The following is a 16,949-nucleotide window of genomic DNA, read 5'->3' as shown; positions in this document are numbered from 1 at the left end:
GGGCACAGAGTGTCTCAGCTGAGTCTTCTGTTCGGGATCTCACAAGGCTGAGATCAAAGGGTCTACGCTTTTTCAAGTTGTTGGAAGAATTATCTTCCTTGTGGTTGTGGGACTGAAGTCCCAGTTTCCTTGGCACATAATTTTCTTCATCTTCCAGCCAAAACAGTATTCTACCTTTTCCTGCCTCAAATTCCTTATTTTCCCTTATGTTACCAGCTAGAGTAGGATTTCTACTTTTAAGGGCTCATGTGATTTAATTACGGAGAAGGCAATGGCACCCCACTCCAGTACTTTTGCCTGGAAAATCCCGTGGACAGAGGAGCCTGGTGGGCTGCAGTCCGTGGGGTCGCTAGAGTCGGACACGACTGAGCGACTTCACTTTCACTTTTCACTTTCATGCATTGGAGAAGGAAATGGCAACCCACTCCAGTGTTCTTGCCTGGAGAATCCCAGGGACGGGGGAGCCTGGTGGGCTGCCGTCTCTGGGGTTGCACAGAGTCGGACACGACTGAAGTGACTTAGCAGTAGCAGCAGCAGCAGTGATTTGATAAAGCCCATTCAACAACCCAGGATACTCTCCCAGTCTTCAAGACATTTGATTAGTAACCTTAATCACACCTGCAAAGTCCCTTGGCCATGTAGTGTAGCATATTTATCAGATTAACACTGAGGGGTAAAGGTCACAGGAGACAAAAGTCTCCCTACAGATGGTTAGGTAGACAAATTAGATCACTGGTCACATTTTGCCACAATAAAGAAGAAAAAGGTTTCTAACAATAGAAATAAGCCTTAGGTTAGATGGTCTGTCTTATGAAGCACTGAGCCCTTCAAATCTAGAGCCACTTGAAATGCTCTTAAAGAAATTCCTACAGTGAGCAAGACGGGACTGGATGATTCCTAAGATTCCATCTAACTCTGCTGCTGCTGCTAAGTCACTTCAGTCGTGTCCGACTCTGTGCGACCACATAGACGGCAGCCCACCAGGCTCCCCGTCCCTGGGATTCTCCAGGCAAGAACACTGGAGTGGGTTGCCATTTCCTTCTCCAATGCATGAAAGTGAAAAGTGAAAGTGAAGTCGCTCAATCGTGTCCGACTCTTAGCAACCCCATGGACTGCAGCCCACCAGGCTCCTCTGTCCATGGGACTCTCCAGGCAAAAGTACTGGAGTGGGGTGCCATTGCCTTCTCCACCATCTAACTCTACGATCCTACAATTCCAGTTTTCAGTTATACGCCTGCCAAGTAGAGAAAAATGTAGTATGTTTGATTGATGAAAAGACAGAAATTCTCAGAAAATGATCAAACCCTTCTAATACAGGTGTTTTTACTTTCTCTGCAATGACTTGCAGTAAAACTTGAAAGCAAAGACTTGCAGAAACCAACCTCTGCTTTCCCATTTCATGGAGTTATTGGCTCTGAGAAAAAGCCTGGAGACACCTAGAGATCCCCAATATTGCCTGTCTTAGACTAGACCCTGGGTGATTGGGAAATATTATGAAACACTCCCTTGGAAGAAGCTGTTAGGATAGCTCACCGATTTGTAGTCCTAGGGACCTTTCCCCTTTAGGTGATAGGCAGAGTGCTGAAAGTGGAAACAGACTCTTGTGGCCTGCCCTGAGACCAGGCTTTTATTGATGGTAAGGCAGGAAGTGGTTGCAGGCTGGATGGAGCTGTGAGGAGCTGGAGATGATGAATCATGAAAATCTGCTTTGAAAAAGGAGAATTCTCATGGTTCTAAAACCCTGTGAGAGTGGGAATTTAATTAGGATATCTTCTTTAGCTATTAAGGGAACACTAATACAAAAGCACAGGACACTAATTTCTGTCATATTCTTGCCAAGTGTTCATAACTTCAATAGAACCCGAAAAAGCACTAGATAAACCCAAACTGAAGGACGTTCTATAAAACGCCTGACCAGTATTACCCAAAAGCATCGAGGTCCCAAAAACTAAGGAAGAGTCCAGGTTGGAGGAGGCCAAGGACACTTGAGAACTGAACACAATGTGAGACCCTGGATTGGTACACACTAGTCAAAACACTGTAAAAGATGAATAAAGTCTGTTGTTTAACCTAACAGTATGATCCCAGTTTGAATGTCTTAGCTTTGATAATTGTACCATGCACCTACATTCCATTAGAGAAAGCTGAGGAACTCAGTACTAACTTTGTTAACTTTTCTATAAATCCGAAAATGTTTCAAAATAAAAACTTAAAAAATGCAATGACAGGCCTTTAAGAAAATAACAATAATATTTAAAGTTGTACTCTGCAACCAATGCTAAACTCAAACAGAAATCCCTGTTCTTCAGTGCCTTTTGTTTTTGCCACCCATGAGGCATGCAGGATATTAGTTCCTCCACCAGGGATCTAACCCGTGCCACCTGCAGTGGGAGCATAGATTCTTAACCACTGAACCACCAGGGAAATCCCTTAAATGGCTTTTATTATTAAAAAGAAGGACTGGAAACAAAATAATTAAACGTTTTTCTTTCAGAAACTTTAAAACTATACACAGATAGCTGTACATGCATAAAAGAAGAAAGGAAAAATTACAAGAGCAAGTATCAATAAGCTGAAAAAAAGAAAAACAGACTAAAGCTAAGTGAATCAAAAGAGAAAACATAAGTACACAATTTAGAGTCGAAGAAAGGGCTATTACCATTTATATCCATTTATAGCCATGGATAGAGAGACAATTTTTAAGATCCTAAACAAATGTTGTGCATTAACCTTCCATTTTAATAAGTGGAAAATATTCCAGGAAAGCATAAATTATGAAAATTGACATAGGAAAGTTTAAAAGCCTAATAACAATGGAAGAAATGGTTTTTTAAAAATTGTTAAAGACCTACACAAAAAGAACAATAGTCTTTAGTTTTATGAATGAGTTTTTTCAAATGTTCAAAGAATATTGAACTCTCATCAATTAAACTACTAAGGGCATGGAAAAATATAGAAAATTTATCAACTCACTTTCTGAAATGAGAATGATTCTGATGACATAAATTTGGTAAAGGATAAAAACGGAAGTGTGCATCTTACATATGCAATATAATTACTATCTCAGAGAGCTTTGCTCCCACTTACAGAATTTTCTTCAGTTTCTTTTAAATTTAGAGATTGCAAAATATAGAAACAGAATAAAAATAAATTAAAAAATATTTGAGTCATTGTTGTTTTACTATATTCTCTCTTAACCTATTACATCACTTGCCCTGCTGCTAGGTCGATTCAGTCATGTCCGAGTCTGTGCAACCCCATAGACGGCAGCCCACCAGGCTCCCCCGTCCCTGGGATTCTCCAGGCAAGAACACTGGAGTGGGTTGCCATTTCCTTCTCCAATGCATGAAAGTGAGATGTGAAACTGAAGTCGCTCAGTCGTGTCGGACTCTTAGCGACCCCATGGACTGCAGCCCACCAGGCTCCTCCATCCATGGGATTTTCCAGGCAAGAGCACTGGAGTGGGGTGCCATTGCCTTCTCCACTCTTGCCCTGGGGAGAGGCCTTATATATTCTTTGTAATTCTTGTTCTGGATGCATCTTAGGAAACCCCAGTCTTCTTGGTGTTGTTTTCAAGTCTCAGCATTTTTCCATTTTTACACATTCATACTAGCCTCTTTTTCACATGCCCTTTGCTTTCTGTTTCTCCTTATATCTCGTACGTGTTCTTTTAAAATGGGAATTAATGAGAAAGTCTAGCCACATTGATTTTTTTATAGATGTCTCCCCCTTTTCTTCTTCATCAAAAAAATCATTCATAATTATATTATCATAATTTAATTTTGAGAGCATTTCATACTTTGTGGATTAAAGGGACCATTGTTGTTGTTATTCAGTCAGTACGTTGTGTCCAACTCTTACCCCACAATGGACTGCAGCACACCAGGCTCCCCTGTCCCATCTCCCAGAGTTTGCTCAGGTTCATGTCCATTGGGTTGGTGCTGGAATCCAACCATCTCATCCTCTGCCGCCCTCTATACAAGCACAGATATGTATGTATGAACAATATTATAATGTTTTGTGAGTTTGTGAAAGCTATATAAAGGTACTGTAGTTCACATTCCTCTCTCTCCCTCACTTTCTCTCTGTCTCCATACATATACATATATGTATGTGTCTATATGTACATATAAGATAAACCATAGATAAACGGAGGGATGGCTAGATGGAGGGATGAATGGGCAGGCAGACAAAGATAGATAGGTAGATAAAGATAGACACGTAGATAAAGATAGATAAACAATATATATAATGCCTTCTGGTTTTCAGTCCAGTTCAGTTCAGTTCTGGAGAAGGAAATGGCAACCCACTCCAGTACTTATGCCTGGAAAATCCCATGGACCGAGGAGCCTGATAGGCTATAGTTCATGGGGTCACAAAGAGTCGGATACCACTGAGCGACTTCACTTTCACTTTCGCTTTCAGTTCAGTTCAGTCGATCGGTGGTGTCCAGCTCTTTGCAACTCCATGAATCGCAGCACGCCAGGCCTCCCTGTCCATCACCAACACCCAGAGTTTACTCAAACTCATGTCCATCGAGTCTGTGATGCCATCCAACCGTCTCATCCTCTGTCGTCCCTTTTTCCTCCTGCCCCCAATCACTCCCAGCATCAGAGTCTTTTCCAATGAATCAACTCTTCCCATGAGGTGGCCAAAGTACTTGAGTTTCAGCTTTAGCATCATTCCCTCCAAAGAAATCCCAGGGCTGATCTCCTTCAGAATGGACTGGTTGCATCTCCTTGCAGTCCAAGGGACTCTCAAGAGTCTTCTCCAACACCACAGTTCAAAAGCATCAATTCTTCGGCGCTCAGCCTTCTTCACAGTCCAACTCTCACATCCATACGTGACCACTGGAAAAACTATAGCCTTGACTAGACGAACCTTTGTTGACAAAGTAATGTCTCTGCTTTTGAATATGCTATCTAGGTTGGTCATAACTTTCCTTCCAAGAAGTAAGCGTCTTTTAATTTCATGGCTGCAGTCACCATCTGCAGTGATTTTGGAGCCCCAAAAAATAAAGTCTGACACTGCTTCCACTGTTTCCCCATCTACTTCCCATGAAGTGATGGGACCGGATGCCATGATCTTCGTTTTCCGAATGTTGAGCTTTAAGCCAACTTTTTCACTCTCCTCTTTCACTCTCATCAAGAGGCTGTTTTAGCTCCTCTTCACTTTCTGCCATAAGGGTGGTGTCATCTGCACATCTGAGGTTATTGATATTTCTCCCGGCAATCTTGATTCCAGCTTGTGCTTCTTCCAGCCCAGCGTCTCTCATGAAGTACTCTGCATATAAGTTAAATAAGCAGGGTGACAATATACAGCCTTGATGTACTCCTTTTCCTATTTAGAACCTGTCTGTTGTTCCATGTCCAGTTCTAACTGTTGCTTCCTGACCTGCATATAGGTTTCTCAAGAGGCAGGTCAGGTGGTCTGGTATTCCCATCTCTTTCAAAATTTTCCACAGTTTATTGTGATCCACACAGTCAAAGGCTTTGGCACAGTCAATAAAGCAGAAATAGATGTTTTTCTGGAACTCTCTTGCTTTTTCCATGATCCAGTGGATGTTGGCAATTTGATCTCTGGTTCCTCTGCCTTTTCTAAAACCAGCTTGAGCATCTGGAAGTTCACGGTTCACATATTGCTGAAGCCTGGCTTGGAGCATTTTGAGCATTACTTTACTAGCGTGTGAGATGAGTGCAATTGTGTGGTAGTTTGAGCATTCTTTGGCATTGCCTTTCTTTGGGATTGGAATGAAAACTGACCTTTTCCAGTCTGGTTTTACTGAAATGTAAATAAATACTGCATTCACTCCCTCCTCCACCTGGTTCACTCACTGCTCTTCCTTTGTGGAACCTGGTACGTGAGTCACCACGGTGTATCCATCACGGCTCCCCCTCCCCACACTGAGAAACATTTGCTGTTTCCAGGTTTTCTGAGTACAAACAATATCAGCAGGGGCACGTCTTGCAGTCCCCGTCTGGGGGAGTTAAGCATCCACACCTAGAAATGGAATTGCTCATCTAGAGCAGAGGTCAGCACAACACATAGGAAATATTTTAGTATTTTAGGTCTCGGTCAAAGTTACTCAGCTCAGCTCCTGGAGCACGAATGCAGACAATGCAAAAGGGAGTGAGGGCCCTTCTGCACCAGAGAACCTGCCACCTCTGCCCCTAGCGGATCATCTTCACATCACTCCCTATGGCCAAACAACTCCCCAAGGTGGTGCCCACTCAGCCTTCCTTACAGTCTTGCTTCCATCTATGTCCCTTGATCGTTTCTTGTCTTAGAGATATTTGCAGAGCTGAAAATAGAAGCTGCCCAGGTCAACAGTTTCTCCTATATTTTAGGAGCCTGGGTTCATTGAAAAGATTGCGTGCTTGAGGTTCAGAGAAAAGAGGTGTATGTATGTGTGAGAGAGAGAGGGGCTTTGAAGGCCACCAGAGGAGTAAAGGAGAGACTTTCCCCAGACTGTGGTTGGTTGCTTGCTCCCTTGAGCAGGGGCACCCTCAGTCCTTAGGGACAGGATGTGGCAGAATCACAGTGGAATGACTCAGAGGTGGCCCAAGAAGGTTCCCAGCCTCCAGGAAGAAAAATCCCAATTGAGGTGCCAGACTACATCCCAACAGTCACCAGGGTGGGAATAAGAAGAGAGACTCCCCGCCCCCAACCACTGCAATGACCTGAACAGTTGACTGTCTAGGATTATTATGTGATCTGGAGGAGGAGAGAAGAATGAATCCCCATTTATAAATGTTTCTTGAGCTTGGAAAATTGTTTTCCAGGTAAAGAAAGAAGTCTGATATTTACACATTATATTAATGGAAATGTAATCATAGATTATTGCTTGGTTCTGCAAATAAGAGGTGTTACATTATCTAAAAAAGGATAAATGCTGTGGCTGAGTTCTCAACTTTTAGAACCAACTCTAGCCTTCATGGGTGGCAACCTTGCTTCATAACAAAATGTAAACTTTATAAACCTTAATGATGGGAGCATAAAGTTTTTGTGCATAAAGTTGAGGAGGTAGATGGGAGCACTGGTGAAGTATGGGGGAAGAAAATTGCCAGTACGGAATGGAGATGTCTTGGGGTTTCTAGAAAAAGAAATGGAGATCAAAGGATAACTTTGAATATGTAGGTCTGACTAAAGAAGGATCTGGGTGATGCTAGTCATACACTACACATAGGGGATAGGATTGGTGGTGATAAAAGTGACAAAAATTCTTATCTATCAAACTGAAAGGCAACAGTTAACAATTAGAGTGGATTAAGGGACTTCCCTGGTCCAATGGTTAAGAATCCACCTTGCAATGCAGGGGATACAGGTTCAGTCTCTGGTCGGGGAACTAAGATGTAGTAAGGGGTAGATGTGCTACCCCACATGTAGCAGAGCAACTGAGCCTCCATACCACAACTGGAGAGTCCACAGACCACAACTAGAGAGGCCACAGACCACAACTAGGAGTCCACAGGCCACAACTAGCCAGGTCACAGACAGCTAGAGAGGCCACGGACTGCAGCCAGAGAGCCTATGCACCGCAACCAAGATCCTACAGGCTGCAACTAAGACCCGATATAGGCAAATAAATACATTTTTTAAAAAACTGATTAGAGTAGATTCATCTGGAATTGGTAACCTAAATGTACGCTTTAACTGTGGTGCAGGAGAAGACTCTTGAGAGTCCCTTGGACAGCAAGGAGATCAAACCAGTCAATCCTAAAGGAAATGAACCCTGAATATTCATTGGAAGGACTGGAGTTGAAAGCTGAAGCTCCAATACTTTGGCCACCTGATGCAAAGAGCCAACTCACTGGAAAAGACCCTGATGCTGGCAAGGATTGAAGGCAGGTGAAGAGGGTGACAGAGGATGACATGGTTCAGTGGTAATCACCGACTTGATGGACATGAGTTCGAGCAAGCTCCAGGAGATGGTGAAGGACAGGGAAGCCTAGCGTGCTGCAGTTCATGAGGTCGCAAAGAGTCAGACACAACTGAACAATAAATCTGTATAGAGACAACACCCAAAAGAACAGATACACACACATACATATCTGTTAATCAAGGAGTAAACTAATGTCAACCACAGAATGCAGCCCTTTTTAAAAAATATAGTAGGAAAAGTACAATATGCTGATGTCATGAGTTTTGCTGGGATCCTTCATATTTGGGTGGAAGCTACTTTCTTCATCAAAATCTGAGGGTAGCGGGCGGAGTGCAGAGCCAGGATTGAAAATGAGAACAGGGGAGGCAGGCAGACAGACCAACTCAGGGGAAAGCTGCCCCACGCAGGTGGAGACACTCCCAGCCAGATGGACCTTAAGTTGAATCAGGGATAAACTTCGGAATGGACGGTAACCAGGAATGCGACGTCTGGCATTTTGTAATTTCTGAAGAATCCCAGTTAAATTCCCTTTCCCTTTGGTAAACAAGATGAAAACCGCTGTCGGCCATGTGTGTGGTCTCCGTGGCACACAGGAGTCAAGGTCACAGCCAGGACAGTGAAAGGGAAACCCAGCGGCCACTGCACCCCCGGTGCTGAGAGCAGGGGGCAGCACCCCCTCTACTGGCGTCCTGGGGGGACTGCCGCTTGGAGGCTGAGCCCTGGCTTGGAGATGGGCAAACTTGGACAGAAAGCTTCTCGGCCAGTAGCAAACAAGGTAATGCCTTCCTCTACCAGGAAATTCCATGAGGGAAGAGGAAACAAACCAAAACCATCTTCACAGCCAACTAGAAATTTTGCAAAGAAATTATTTATTTTTAAATGATTGTAAAACTGGGTTAGAATCATCACCATAATCTTTTATTTGCCCGGTGACAGGTACTTTGCAAACACTCTGACATTTGTCATCTCATCATACCCAGAACAATTACTGTTGTCCTCCTTCGCAGAAAACACAGCATCCCTAAAGTATGACAACGATGCGTGACTAAGGTCCCACATCAATTCCAGGCTGCCCTTTAGTTTTGTCTCTGCTGTACCATCCAACCCAGAGGTCCTAAGAACAGCCCAGTAAATCAGAAAATGTTTGTGACCACCCCTCAGATTTGCAGAGATTCCTACATCCATATGCACAGAACCCTCGAATGGACTGGAACCCAAGGGCACTTCCTGTTTACTCCACCCTGGTGCAGGAGGCTGCACCAGGAAGAAGAAATGAAGCCCAGGTTTTTGGATTTATGGATTATTCACAGGCACCGACACGCAACCCACACCTTCCCTGCTTTATGGCATTGCAGGAGAGTTCATAAAAGAAACAGGCTTTTCTTCTCAGCAGAGTTGCATGTTTTGCAATTATAAGACAGTAAAAGGAAGCTCAGATGAAAGAGTGGGCTGGCTGCACTTTTTCCCTGTACCCACCATTTAAACTTTTGACACCCAAGTCACCCTGCTGTTTCAAATGGGGAAGCTGGGTCGAAGCTGGAGAGACGAGAACCGTCAGTAGCAGATCAAGCAAAGCCCGCTTGTCTTAGCCCAGCGAGGTGGTGAGCCCCTTAGCACCTTGTCAAACACTAAATTTAATCCCAGCTTTATTTTCAAATCGCTTTTTAAAAATACACTAACCATTAAGCAATCTGGGGAAAGGTCCTTTTAAAATGATTTATTACGTGTTAACAGCTAAAGAAAACCTAAACAATGTCTCCATAAAGACCCACGATCACGTTTTTAATTAAGAGCCACAACTTTTAATGGAAAGCATAATATGCCCATTCATTTCAGGGTGCTGGTGGCAGCCGGGCCAGGCAGCATTGGACTCCGGGGAGCACCGCAGCTTCGATTCACACCTCAGGGTCTTCTGCTAAAGAAAATAACAATAAAGTCATATTCCTTTAAACCTTGAGTTTGGGAATTGCAACCCAGAGAAAGGACACATTTTGTTCCACTACAGAGACGTTTGTTACTGTTGCTAAAGTGCCCACAATAGCTCACTCAGTGCTCTGAGTAACTCAGACGCCCCCTGAGTTTTAGTATGCGACTAGGTTGTTCTAAATGTGACCCCGGGACTTTCCTGCCCAAGCTCGGGGGAGGCTCTGCCCTCTGAGAAACAAATCATCACTCTTTCTCAAACCGGCCCCTTAGATGTTTTTTTCTCCTCCAGCTCTTTTATTTAAGGTTAAAATTCCATGATGGAGGAGAACAGAGCGGTGTCCCTCTGTATGGTCCTGCAGGGAAGCCACGATGGTACCACCAGCACGGATTAGCTGCCTCCCACGAGCCTGGTTCTGCAGACTCTGATGAGGGCCCCAGAGCATCATCTCACGTGACCCTAGTGACAAGGCAGTAAAAAGCATATCAGCCCCCATTTGCAGATGAAACACTGAAGCTTAGACAGGGTGAGGAATTTTCTCTGGTTGCTGAGCAGCCTCACACACGGCGGGCTGTGGATGGGTAGGGTGGGGCTGGACCCAGTCCTTCCCCCAAAAGAAGTTTAAGTCTTGTTGGGAAGATAGGACTTGAGCACATTGAAACAGAGCCAGCAACACAGGACTGTGGCTGGAAGAATCCAGTGGACAAAGCGGACAGATAGTTGTGTTGTTCCTGGGTACCTGCAGGGAGTTAGTTCCAGGACCCCACAGACCCCAAAATCCATAAGTGCCCAAGTCTCACATAAAATGGTGTGGTACTTGTATATAGCCTACGCACATCCTCCTGTGTACTACATATTTTTTTAATATTTTACTTTTATACAATTTAAAGGTTACTTTCCATTTACAGTTATTACAAAATATTGGCTGTATTCCTATGCTGGACATATTCAAGCTATCTTTTAAAAATAATTTTATTTATTTATTTTTGTCTGTGCTGGGTCTTCGTTGCTGTGGGGCTTTCTTAGTTGTGGCGGGGGTCGGGGGGAGCGTCTCTCTTGTGGTGGTGGGCAGGCTTCTCATTGCTGTGGCTTCTCTTGTTGCAGAGCAGGGGCTCTGGGGTATGTGGGCTTCAGTAGTTATGATTCTCAGGCTCCAGAGCACAGGCTGAGTAGTTGTGCAGCTCCTGTCCCGGAGAAACTGGGAATGTATATAGGATATGCCTTGCCTCTTCTTTCAGTAGCTTGTATACTAAAGAACTCCACTTAGAGGAACGTAAGTCAGGGGTGACAGTTAAATTAGAGAGGAAAGAGGACTAGCAGTTGGACAGGCAGGAGAAGGAGTAGGACATTCAGCCTAAGGAAACATTTTGTGTGCAGGCAGGTCTAAAGAAGTTTCTGTCCTGAGTGGCTTGCAGAGTATGGCTTTTGGTCCCTGGAGGGTACGGCCACGGAGCTCCCATTTGGCATTCTGCACAGCTCTCCTTGTCCCTCTGCCTGCCCGGCTAGCTCCAGAGGGTGGACTGAGCTGGGGTGGAATTCTAGGCTCAGGACAAGCACCGGGGGAGCATTGCCTGGACAGCTGTGTGGAGCAGTGGTGCTCAGAGTCCAGACAAAGCCCCACCCATGAATGTCCACAGCCGTGGTCTCCATAGCAGCAAAGGTGCACACAGCCCAAACGACCAACAGTGGATGAGTGGATAAACAAAATATAATCTGTCCATGCAGCGGAAGACTGCTCCACCTTTAAAAGGAACAGAGTGCTTTACAAGCTGTAATACGGATGAACCTTGAAAACAGTATGCTCAGTGAAGGCAGCCAGGCACAAAAGCCCTCTTATTATATAATTCCATATGTATGAAGCACCCTGGATAGGCAAATCCGTAGAGGCAGAGAGCAGATTAGGGGCTGCCAGGGGATGAAGTGGGGGCCACAGGGAGTGGGGGGGAACAGAGTGCCACTCAACAGAGTGGTAAAGAAACTCTACCACTGAGCCACCAGGGAAGCCCCTTCAACACAGTTTTTGAAATGCAAAAGATTTTTTTTTAAGTGGATGAATAAAGAACTAGACCTCGCTATGGGTTTGTGGAAAGCCCTCTGGAGCACAGACAGGAGAGCCACAGCGAAGGCGACCGTGGTCCCTGATCTGGTAACCAGAGCAGCCTATTTCCTGCAGCAACTCAGAAGGGATGTCTCACGGTGTGGAGGGATGGGTGAGCCTGGAAAGAATCAGAACCTGGGTCTGCATGTTCACTCTGCCCCTCTCGAGATGTCTGATCTTTGGCAAGATGTTCACGCTTTCTTTGAACCCTGACCAGTCACACAGGACGTCCCACTTCTAGTCAGCCTGCCCTCAGCCTTTCCCCTCCCCAAGCCAAACAGCTGCCATCAGGGCAGCCCTGAGCCTTCTCTTCCACCCACCGTGACTCCTTGTCTCCTCTGCCTGCCTTGGAGTCTCTCCAAACTCCAGTGCCAAGGCTACTGCCTTCTCAGGGCATGGTCAGTGTGAAGAAGAGACTCCGCTGCCCATTTGGTTGGCCTGCATCACAGTTCTCAAATATGATCCGAACCACTGTTATCGACCTGAAGGCCACGGGTGTCCTCCTCAAAGACCCCTACCCACTCCACGTCGGGTTAGATTCTGTGAGTCTGTCTCCCTTAGAGCATCTCTCCTCTCTTCAAGAAGACAAACTTCCAACTCAAGATCTGCACAGCCTTCCCATGATTCCTCTGAAATAAAAAACAGAGAAGTTCAGAAAGCACTGGGACCAGAGCATTTAAAATAACAGGTCTCCCATATTGCAGGCAGATTCTTTGCCACCTGAGCCCCCAGGGAAGCCCACGAATACTGGAGTGGGTATCCTATTCCTTCTCCAGTGGATCTTCCCAACCCAGGAATTGAACCAGGGTCTCCTGCCTTGCAGGTGGATTCCTTAACAGCTGAGCTACCAGGGGAGCCAATTAAAGTAACAGGAGGGGAAAACTGTCAGTGCCCACAGATTTCCAGAAGATGTATGTAATAGAAGGGATATGAGAGTATTGACAGTGAAGCAGACCAACAACGTAGCTTAACAACGTAGCTGAAAGTGGCAGCCTGGAGCCCTAAGTGTTCTGAGCAGATGGAGACTCCCAAGTGGGGAAAGGTGGGGTAAAATGTGATGCCCCAGAGGGACTTGTAAAGGCCTGCGTGTGGAGTGTCTGTTAGCATCAGCATTCCTACCCCATAGGCAGAGCTCAGGCAACTGATATTATCCCCTAGGGGGCGGAAATCATGAACATCTCTTTTTCTTGAAAAAAAAAAAAAAAACTTGTTAAAAATATTAAACGTAGTAAAAGTGTCTTTAGGAAAATTGATTTTTAAAATTTCTTTAAGACCCCCAAATTTGCCTCACTCCTCTAGCAGGGAATGCTAGAATTGTAAATTCTGTCAAAGGGGGACTGATTTCTAAAGTAAATCAATTTAAGGACTTCCCTGATGATCTAGTGGCTAAGAATCCACCTTCCAATGCAGGGGACACAGGTTCAATTCCTGGTCAGGGAACTAAGATCCCACACACTGCAGAGCAACTACTGAGTCTGTCCGCCACAACTAGAGTCCGTGAGCTGCAATGAAATATCCTGCATGTGCGACTAAAACCTAACAAAGCCAAATAAATAAAATATTAAAAAAGAAAATTCCTTAAGAACCTCTAGGGCAGTAGCTCCTAAGATTTACTAAATAGATCCCTAGTAGAACTACTAAGTAGATCTAAGTAGATCCCTAGGCCCACCCAGGGATCGAACCCAGGTCTCCTGGATTGCAGATGGATTCTTTACCAGCTGAGCCACAAGGGAAGCCCCAAAATACTGGAGTGGGTAACCTATCCCTTCTCCAAGGGATCTTCCAGACCCAGGAATTGAACCAGGGTCTCCTGCATTGCAGGCTGATTCTTTACCAACTGAGTTATCAGGGAAGCCCAAATAAAATATTAAAAAGGAAAATTTCCTAAGACCCTCTAGGGCAGTAGATCCTAAGAACATCTTTACTGCATAAATAAACAAAGACAGGCTTACAGGGCTGAGGGTTTCCCAGGTGGCTCAGTGATAAAGAATCTGCCCGCCAGTGGAGGAACTGCAGGAGACCCGCATTCGATCCCCTGAGTTGGGAAGATGCCCTGGAGAAGGGAATGGCACCCACTCCAGTGTTCTTGGGCTTCCCTGGTGGCTCAGATGGTAAAGAATCTGCCTGCAATGCAGGAGATCCAGGTTCAACCCCTGAGTTGGGAAGATCCCAAGAGAAGGGAATGGCAACCCACTCCAGTGTTCTTGCCCAGAGAATCCCATGGACAGAGGAACCTGGCAGGCTACAGTCCATGGGGTTTCAAAGAGTTGGAACAACTGAGCGACAAATGCTTTCACTTTCACTTTCCAGTATTCTTGCCTGAGAAGTCCCTTGGACAGAGGAGCCTGGAAGGCTACACAATCTATGGGGTTCCAGAGTCAGACACAACTGAGTGCACACACACACGGGAGGGCTGACGTTCATGCTTCTGCCCCATTCTGCCAGCAGAGTGGCTCTGACTCGGGTCTGACACCCGTGGAGCAGCAGCCGTACAGCAGGCAGTTGAGGGCAAGGCATGTTCATGAACCTCATCTCAGCTGTGCACAGCTATGTGTCCTTGGACGAGTTATTCACTCATGTACTTCAGCTTCTTAAGCAGTCAAGTGGGGGATAATAACACTGTCTCATCATGAGATCATCCTGGAGGACTGATTCCTCTAAATGCATAGTGTTGACATCAGTGCCTGGCACTCACAAAACCTGGGGGAAATCTAGGCATCTAAGGTCTCAGCCAGCTCCTCACCCTCCACCAAAAGCCTGTCTGCACTTGGGCCATGCTGGGGAAGGACAGAAAGGCTGCAGCACTGGGAAAACCAGCCGGAATGTCCATCACTCACATCTGTGATTGTGTGGCAGGGGACAAGGTAACTTATTCCTCCCCACACATTTTCCATTAACAAAAAGAAAAAGAGGAAAACCTCTGGCACCATCTGGTGCGGCCATCCCCTGGGTTTTGTTCAGGGAATGGCGAGCAATGACTAACCTAATATCAGAGGAGCTTGACAGCCAAGGACTTAATTTATGAAGTGTTTAGTACATTTCTGACGAAAATCGGCTCCAAAGTATGGACACGCGTTCATTCATGCCTTATGGTTCCCAGCTGCGGCGCTGCAGCCATAAACACACATTGTTGGAAGGCTGGGGGAGGCTTGGAGTGGATTTCCAGGAACGACCGTTTCTTCGAGGGAATGGGCCAGAGAGCAAGGCTCCCTCAAGACCAGGGGTCCCCTGGCTGGAGCAGGAGGAAGTGGGTGGAGTCTTGCTCCCTCTTGGTCTTCAACTCTGCAATTCTGATGATGATCATAGCAGGCTGGGGTACAGGCCGTTTATTTCCCTCTAATATTCAGGGAGGAATGCCGAGACCTAGGATTTCCTAGAGTGGATTTGCATAAAAGAAGTGTCACACATTTTCATTGTTCCTGTTGTTCAGTTGCTAAGTCGTGTCCAGCCCTTTGAGACCCCATGGACTGCAGCACATCAGGCTTCTCTGTCCTTCACTCTGTCTCCTGAGTTTGCTCAAATTCATATCCATTGAGTCAGTGATGCCATCCAACCATCTCTTCCTCTGCTGCCCTCTTCTCCTTTTGCCTTCAATCTTTCCCAGAATCAGGGTCTTTTCCAGTGAGTCAGCTCTTCGCATCAGGTGACCACTGTGTTGGAGCTTCAGCATCAGCCTTTCCAATGAATATTCAGGGTTGATTTCCTATAGAATTGACTGGTTTGATCTCCTTTCTGTCCAAGGGACTCTCAGCCATTTAGCAGATCAGAAAACAAAAACAAACAGGGACTTATCTGGTGATACAGTGGTTAAGAGTCTGCCTTCCAATGCAAAGGACTCAGATTCAATCCCTGGTCTGGGAACTCAGATTCTATATTTGGTAGGGCAACTAAACCCTTGTGTCACAATAAGACCCAACACACCCAAATAAATTTAAATAAAAATTTTAAAAGAAGAGAAAAAAAGAAAACCAAATGTGTTTTTAAGACAATTTAGGATAGAGTCTTCTACAGGCTGAGAAAAGGTGATTTTAGTCAGAAGATAGGAGATTGAATTGTTACTCAGTTACTAAGTGTCTGACTCTTTGTGACCCCATGGACTACAGCATCCCAGACTCCCCCATCCTTTGCTATCTCCCAGAGTTTGCTTAAAATCATGTCCACTGAGTCGGTGATGCCAACCAACCTTGTTGTCCACTTCTCCTGCCCTCAATCTTTTCCAGTATCAGGGTCTTTTCCAATGAGTCATCTTTTCACATCAGATGGCCAAAGTATTGGAGCTTTAGCTTCAGTGTCAGCCCTTCCAAATGTATAATCAGGGTTGATTTCTTTTGGGGTTGATTTCTTTTATCAATATTAATTGTTTGATGTTTGATTACCTTGGGTATTATGGTTTTTTTTTTCTTAAGTTTTTTTTTTTTAATGTGGACCATTTTTAAATTTTTTATTGAATTTGTTACAATATTGCTTCTATTTTATGTTTTGGTTTTTTGGCCATAAGGCATATGGGATCCTAGCTCCCTGACCAGGGATTGAACCTGTACTCCTTGCATTGGAAGGCAAAGTCTTAACCACTGGACCTCCAGGAAAGTCCCTGTTTGGTTTTGGTTTTGCAAAAACTCCTACATACCCTGGATATGCCCTGGCTTTTCCTTCATGTTGCTTTTAAATAACTTGGGGAGCCAGAGGATGGCTCATCACATACAAAACTTCATCTCCTCTGAATCCACCTCTCACCACATGGGGAGAATTATCTTTACTCACGTGATACTGCTGCTGCCTGAAGTTTAATTTAAATAATGGAATGTCATCCAGAAACATCTGTTTGTTTATAACTTCTTTCCATAAAAGTGTATGAATTAAGGAAGAATTAAGGAGGAAAAGCGGGATCTTGGTGGGGGCACAAGGGTGAACTGTGATGGCAAGTGCTGAGTCCTTGATGATTTACAGCTCATAAGACGAGAAAAGAACAGAGCTGCGGGAGGGGCGGTGAAAGGCCTGGGCTGTGAGGCTCTTGGGAGCCCAAGATCCCCTTGTACCAGACACAA

The sequence above is a fragment of the Bos mutus genome, chromosome 19, assembly GCF_027580195.1.
Source record: "Bos mutus isolate GX-2022 chromosome 19, NWIPB_WYAK_1.1, whole genome shotgun sequence".
NCBI lineage: Eukaryota > Metazoa > Chordata > Mammalia > Artiodactyla > Bovidae > Bos > Bos mutus.
This window is presented reverse-complemented; position numbering follows the sequence as displayed.